At 47.6% G+C, this 7,939-nt stretch overlaps 1 pseudogene; it reads left to right on the top strand.

Annotated features, from left to right (window-relative positions):
• The first annotated feature begins 4,885 nt into the window (after positions 1-4,885).
• On the top strand, positions 4,886-5,447 carry LOC107509390 (annotated as a pseudogene).
• Positions 5,448-7,939: the final 2,492 nt, after the last annotated feature.

The raw sequence follows: 7,939 nt of genomic DNA, 5'->3' as shown, positions 1-7,939 counted from the left end.
CCTGTGTGCTCTGTGGCTGAAGCACAAATCTCTTGCCCAGAGAGGGCTAGGAGTTAAGACAAAAGGGCAGGCACAGGCCTGCCTGCCAAGGACCTAGAACACTAAGGACCTGGAGCAATAAGGAGCCATAGAAGCTGAGCAGGGGAGTGCCAGAGTCAGAAATGTGTCCCAGAAAGCTCCCTTGGGGTGGGGGTGGGGGGGTCTGGTTACCAATATTGGCAGGTAAGAGTATGAATGTCCAGGGTTCGGGAAGGAAGTTGGAGTAAGCAGGGTACAGAGGAAGGGACCAGCTAAGCACCTCCGAAAGACAAAAAAAGATAGGGCCAGGTAATTAACTGGTTGTGGGGCTGATAGATGTGGACATTAGGGCCCCCGTTTTACAGAAGAGCATGCTGAGGCTTAAAAGGAAGTGACTTACTTGCCCAAGGTCACTTGTTTAGGGAGTGATGTAGCTGGCATCTGGACTCCCAAGTCTAGGGCTGTTTCTCTCTACTGTGGCCCTCTTGGCAGAGTTTATTGCTTTTGACACCTATGGCTAGAATTTCTGAGGCGATTCATACCCCAAGCCAGAGCCCTGTTCAGAGGGAGCACACCTCCCCCCTCCCCCATCCCACCCTGTTCCTTCCCAAGGCCCTTGCTCCCACCAACCCTGCATAGTCACACTTCTTTGCATAGTATTTGTTGGGGCCCATTTTGGGAAGTTCAAGGGTCAACCTCCCTTTTTGCTTTCATTCAACCTAAACCTAAACCCCCTCTAGCCCCTGTTGCTGTCCTAGTTTAGGCCCCATCATTGCTCACCTGCACAACTGCATTGCTTTCTTCCCATCATGTCAACCGCTGTGCATTCTACCATGTTCATGACACCAAAGTGTTTGATGTCCCCAAAGAGAGCACACACTTTCCCATGGCCGTGCTTTGTACTTGCCGTTCTCTCTGCCTAGTTCACTCTTCCTGGTGAACTCCTAGTCATCCCTGAAAACCACTTCCTCAGGGTCACTGTTCCAGGCTGCTGCAGACAGAATCAGTTTCTCTCTTTTCCAAACCCTGGGGAGGTTGCTTGTTTGTCTGCACAACCAGCTGCGAGAGTCTTGGGGGCAGACGGCCTGTCTCATCTCTGCCTCCTCAGTGCCCCCACAAACAGTAGGTACTCAGTAACTGTTGGTTAGAAAGAGAGATGAATGGGCAATCAAGTTAATCAAAAAATGACTAACACTCACACCCCAGGCACATAGATAGTTGAAGATAGGTTTTGAAGCCAGACAGAGGCCAAATTCCAGTTCTGCCTCTTGCCGGTTGGATGGCCATGGGGCTTCAGCCCCCAGAACCCCAGTTTCCTCCTCTGTAGAGTGTTGATGATCATCTCAGTTTGTGGCCTGAAGAGCAAGTTTGGTAACACACTGATAACAGATACAACACAGTGAAGCGCTTAAGCCTGCGCTGCGTGAAACCAGCTGGCCTAGGTTCAAATCTTGCCTCTGCCACTTACCAGCTGTGTGATCTTGGACAGATTACCCAAAACTGTACCTCAGTTTCCCAATCCCGCCTCAAAATGGAGAATAATAGTGCTGACTTCATAGGTGATTCTGAGAGTCAAATGAGGAAAGGCATGTAACTTGCTCACAACACAATGTAGCAAGTAGTAAGCACCAGATACACACCCGTTTCATGAAGTTTGGATAAAGTGCCTAATACATGGTGTGTGCTTGCACGGGGTGGGCATCCTGCTCTCCCACCTCCTCTGACTCCATCCTTCGGCCCAGGAGGGTGCTGCGGGGACACATTCAGGGGCCGAAGGCGTACTGATTAGCTATAATGGCCGTGGCCCCTCTCTGCGGAAATTGCAGTGGGTTGAACATTGCAGGAGCTGATGTTCTCCCACACAGATGTCAAATTAATTGCCCATTTCGATAATAATGACATTCTTTTCGTAATCTTCCATGGAGGCGGGCAATATAAAGCGAGTCACGCTGCGAGGGGATGTCAGCTGAATGGGTTTCAGCCTCTGAGCTCTGCTCCAGAAGTGCCTTTTCAACATGCTCCTTTTAAGTCCAGAATCAAAGCATTCCCCTCCACTCGGAAAGGTCGGCATTACGTGAGCAAGATTATTTTAGTTGCTTTTTTTTTTTTTTGAGCTCTAAGTACCCACAACTTGCCCAGATTACATACTTTAATGCCTTTTTCCCAGAAGATGAGAATGTCATTCCAGGTGGAAGGAGGAGACCGAGGCTCAGAGAGATCGCCAAATGAGCCCCAGGTCACTCAGTGTGGAAGCCATCAGGAGTTGAGCCCACCTGTGTCTAGCTACAAGGCAATGCTCTTAATACTGCTTCTCAGCCTTGGTTGCATATTGGAATCAACTGAAGAGCTTTGAAAATGTCGATTCCGGTGTGGGTCTGGGCACTGGATTTTATACGGCTCCCCAGGAGACCCACCCGGCAGCCAGGATGGCAGGACAGGCCCAGGGGAGACACATCCCACAGGAGAGATGTAATCCGTGTGGTTCTAATCCTTGCCCCCACAAGGATGGAGTGACCATCTGTGCCTTGCTCAGCCAGCAACTCCCAGGGACAACTTAGTCATTAAAGACAAGACCCCAGCCAGTGCAGGCTTAGGACTTCCAGAAAGCTGCAACTCCACAAGGAGTCAGCAAGGAAGCAGGAGGCCTTAAGGCATAATACCTCTTAGGAGAACGCCCTGGCCCTGGACCATGGCCTGCCTGCCCCATATCTGGTTAGGGCCCCCACGTCCTCTCACAGCTCAACACAAGCCCAGCTTTCCTACATTTTAGTTCATTATTATTATTTCTTCAAACAAAATCTTGGGGATTCTGTTTGTCCCAACTTTGACTCAGACCCAATCATTTTGATGTTCCAATGAAATGTCTCTGAGTCCTCGTCCTCCCTTCCAAAAGCTCCTCTCCCTTCCCAGAAGTTGATTTCTAATCTTCGTTCAGCCATTTCGAACTGAATGGTTTTGGGCTAGTCATTTAACTTCTCTGAGTCTCAGTTTCCTCATCTGTAAAATTGGTGCCTACCTCATACTCATACAAAGGCCACTGAGATTCATTGAGAGTGGAATGCAGGAGGCACCCAATAGTGGCCATTGTTATTATTACCTTGATTGTAATAAAAGAGGGATAGGGAGTAGCCCCAAGTCCCACAGCCTGCCCTGCAGGCCTCTGAAATTCACACCCCATGTGGCCCACAGCTTAGACCCCAAATCATTGTCCTGCTGTCAGAGACTGATCCTGGGTGGCCATCCTATGGGTCTGGTACACCTACCGGTGCACTCCCCAGTTTCCCTCCACCCAAGTCAACATCCACATTGACTTTAACAATTAATAAAACAAACCTGAGCCCATTGGTACATCCTGGCTCGCTCTCCCCCTGCCACCAGCCTCAGCCCCTCAAGTAGAGTCTCCCCTCAGCTGAAGCCATGTAGGTCATGTAGGAAGCTGCTGAGGCCTCAGGAAGGAGCTCCTGGGTCTCTGAGATGAGAAGGGACCATAATGAATTATGGCTCTGGAACCCTCTCTCCCCACTCCGGTGAGGCTGTGTGCAGTACAGAGGGTGACTTGAATGGAGTAATGGAAGGATCAGATGTATCTCATACACCTCGGGTCTCCAACCAGATGTGCTGGCCTTCTCATATTTGTCAGTGAGCCCCTTGGAGGCCCAACTTACAGCAAGGGTCATTTGGCAGCGGGGGCTAAACTACAAGCAGGCTGCTAACAAACACTGCGACCCTGGGAAAGTGCCTTCTCCATAGACTCTTTACCACACTCTTAGGTTTGCAGCGTATCGACACGTTCACTGCCTTTTGCTTCCCGCTTGGGGCTATGCGTCCCCCCTGGGCCAGAACTTAGCAGAAATTCTTGGAAGATGCTTTCAAAAGCATCTGCTTGGAATGGCCTCTCTTCTTGCAAAGATCTGGGGGCAGCACAGTCTTTTTTTGATTTAAACCACTATATATATATATGTATATATAAGCTATGGAATATATATATATAAACTATGGGAAAAAATATATATATATATAAGCTATGGAATAACACACTTAATTCATGTGAATTGTAAGCTAAAAGTGGAGACTTTAGAGAAATGTCTCACTTGCCGCGAATGCATAGGCTTCCCCAGCACCTTGTCTTCTCCTATTGTCGTCGTCGTCTTCTTCTTCTTCTTCTTCTTCTTCTTCTTCTTCTTCTTCTTCTTCTTCTTCTTCTTCTTCTTCTTCTTCTTCTTCTTCTTCTTCTTCTTCTTCTTCTTCTTCTTCTTCTTCTCCTCCTCCTCCTCCTCCTCCTCCTCCTCCTCCTCCTCCTCCTCCTCCTCCTCTTCCTCCTCCTCCTCCTTGGGTTCTGCTTCCTCTTTCTTCTTTCCCCAAATAATTTAGATTTCCAGACTGTGAGAAATCCTACAGACTCCATGGTTTAGCTACTGACATCCTATTTTGGCTGTTACACCTCTGGGGATTTCCACTTACCCTCAGGACAGCAGTTACTCCATGTGGTCCCTGGGTCTCCAGTGTTGATACCTGCTCTGTCTTCTTGGCCAGGAAAGGCAAAGCTGTGTAACCTGGAGCCTGTCCCCTCACCTCTCTGAGCCACTCCTAATAGCAACCTCTGAGATGCTAGTACCATGGGGCAGTTAGGGAATAACAACATGAAAGCATTTCTCAGAGGAACTGTAACGGGCAATACAGGACACGCTCATCATTAATAAAAGTGGCACCCTCTCTCACGTTAGAGTAGGGATGCGGAAAGAGAAAGGAATTTAGGCCCTCTAGTTGCCATCTTGTGTCCCCGTGTGTGCGCGCTCATTCTCAGCTGATCTGCCCAAGACCCTCTGAGCACCAAGCCTAGTCCCCTACGTGGCCCCGTTTCCTCTCCAACCAGATGAAAGAAACTATCATGAACCAGGAGAAACTTGCCAAATGCAGGCACAAGTGTGCATTGGTGGGAAAGGAACTGCTTGCAGAAAGAAGAAGGTGGTTCACAGAATGGCTACAGCAGATGATAAAAAATTTCAGTTCTCCTTAAAGAAGTTAGGGGTAAACAAAATCTCTGGCATTGAAGAGGTGACTATGCTCACAAACCAAGGAACAGTGATCCACTTTAACAACCCTAGAGTTTAGGCATCTCTGGCAGCAAACACTTTCACCTTTACAGGCCATGCTGAGACAAAGCAGAAATGCTGACAGAAAAGCTGCGCAGCATCTTAAACCAGCTTGGTGCAGACCGTCTAAGTAGTTTAAGGAGACTGGCTGCAGTTCCGTCCAACCAAGCTACGGATGGAAAAGCATCACTTGCTACTGGAAAGGAGGAGGAGGATGAAGTTCCAGATCTCATGGAGAATTTTGATGAGGCTTCCAAGAATGAAGCAAACTGAATTGAGTCAACTTATGAAGAAGATAAAACTTGAAGAAGTTACTGGGAGCTGCTATTTTATATTATGACTTGACTGCTTTGTAAAATTTTTTTCGTGGATCTGATAAAATCTCAGTCTCTAATATTTTTAAGCCCAAGCCCCTTGGACATTGCCGCTCTTTTCAGTTTTTCGCTTATATACAAATTATTCTTTGCAGCTAATTAAGGTGAAGAAGCCTGGGAATAAAGTTTGAAACAAAGGTTAATACAATTCTCAGCCTAGTACAAAAATTTGAAAAAGAATTTAAGATCAGAAGGCATGAGCTCTTTTGCTTTAAAGTATGAATAAACCTTTCATTGAGCATTTACTGAGCACCTACTGTATGCCAGGCTTCAGGCAGCACCATGGACATGACACAGACGAGGTATGTGGCCCCTGCCCTTGAAGGCTCACCATTAGGAATATTACAGAAACGGAAGATGTCTAAGAAGAGACCTGAAAGATGAAAAAGAATTAGCCAGGTGGAGGGGCAGGGGTTGCTTTCCTGATAGAGGAAAAATTTGAGGGTCTAAGGGTCAGGGAGCACAGGGGTTTCTGGAGCGTAGAGTTTGAAAATAGAGGCAGAAGAAATAAATAATAAGAAAAACAAATAAAATAATATAGCACATGAGGAAGTGGTAAGCACTAAAGAGAAAAACATAAATTGGAAAAGAGACTGAAAGTGTGTTAAAGTGGTTGCTATTTTAAATAGGGGAAAGACTGAACTGACAAGAAGACATTCGAGTAGGGACCAAAGAAGTGAGAGAGAGTCATGTGAGTATTTAGGGAAAGAGCATTCCTGGCTGGGGGAAGCAAGTGCAAAAGTCCTGAGGCAGAGATCCTCGATTGGAACAACCAGGAGGCCAGTGTGACTGGAGCAGAGTAACAAAGGGGAAGGAAGTAGAAAGTGAGGTCTCAGAGGTGATGGGGGTTGGACTGTACAGGTTTTGTGGGCCACTGTGAGGACTTTGGCTTTTACCTCAAATGAGGTGAGAGCCATGGGAGGCTGCTGAGCAAAGGAGGGATGCGTGTTGACTTAGGGTTTAACAGGATCCATGTGGGTCCTATGAGAATTAGAGGCTAAAAGGGCAAAGAAGGAAGCAGAGAGATTATGAAGGCTGGACCAGGTGGTAGCAGTGGCTATGGCAAGAAGTGAGTGGTTTCTGGATATGTTTTGAAAGTGAAGCCAATAGAAACTGGAGAAAGAAAGAGAAGAGTGAAGAGGAGAAGAGAAGAGAGGGGAGGAAAAAGCAGGGGAAGACAGGAGGGAAGAAAGAAAAGAGAACGGCAAATCCATGGCATACACACCACTGTTCTCTCCTGGGTCCACGACGGATATCACTAAGATCTTCTTCCCATTGATACGAAATTGGTTCTCAGAATCCTCCTCAACCCAAACCTATGAGCCCCCGTTAATCAAGATGGAATACTGAATGAGCCTGGAAAGCAGTCTAGGTTCACATAGAGACAGAAACAATTATTTGTGGGTGCTACCACGTGCCCGGCACTAGCTAGTTGCTTTTCTTTTTACTTATTTATTATTATTTTTAAATTAATTAATTTCTATATTAATTAATTTAGGGAAGACAGACCATTCCACATTCTAATCGGCTGGTAGAGGCAGGTATGACAGAGCACACCTGGGAGCTGAGAACACAGCATGCCAGCCCCTGGACCATCGCCAGGCAAGGTGGTGTGGAGGGGTACGTGCACCAGCTTTGAGAGCCAGGTTCAGGCTGGGGGCTGGCCCTGCCAGGCCCGGTGGCTGCCAGCGGAGCCTAGTCAAGTACATCAGTCTCTCCTCTACTCTGATGCACCTAGAAGTTCAGGACCAAGAGTTACTAAAGAAAAGGTACAACTGAGGACACAGTGGTGTCAGTGCCTGGAGCTGACACCAATCTCCAGGTGGTAGGGCTGGCCATTGTCCTGGGCCACACTCTCCTCCACTGGGGCATTTTTCACATAATTAGAGAGTTGTTGTATCTGTCCTGGTATACCGCGGTGGTCTCAAAGAGCCTGCTCTGACTTAGGAGAACGAAGGCTCATGGTTCCATTGGTTGGCTCTGGAGAAGGACGGCCTGAGCTCAGATTTTGGCTCTGCCACTTACTTGCTTGTGGGGCCTTGGGTCTGTTACTTTACCCCTCGGGGCTTCTTTCCAGGTAAAAATGTAACGGTAATAGCATAAACCTCATAAAGTTTTTATGAGTATCATGAGTTGTAAGATATGTGGAACATTTAGCACAATAGGTGCTTAGGAAGGTTGGCTGCAGTCATCATCATCCTCTCCATCATCATCATCATTTCATCCCTGAGCCTTCAAGATCCGCATGGCTTCTTGCTACCAAGCCAGTTCCTCCTTCTCCTTCCATACTCAGGTCAGGCCTCACCACCTCAAGGAAGCCCTCCTTCACCCCGGCCGAGTTAGCTGTCTTGCTTGCTTTCCTCAGAGTTCCCTCTCATGAGATAATTGGGCGTGGGCTCTGTCTCCTTACCAGACAGCTCTCTTGGATAGAGGTGACCTGCTGCTATGTCCTTG

This window comes from Rousettus aegyptiacus, unplaced genomic scaffold (genome assembly GCF_014176215.1).
Source record: "Rousettus aegyptiacus isolate mRouAeg1 unplaced genomic scaffold, mRouAeg1.p scaffold_m13_p_4, whole genome shotgun sequence".
NCBI classification, from domain to species: Eukaryota; Metazoa; Chordata; class Mammalia; order Chiroptera; family Pteropodidae; genus Rousettus; species Rousettus aegyptiacus.
Note: the sequence above shows the minus strand (reverse complement) of the source record. Positions and strands in the feature narration are given on the sequence as shown.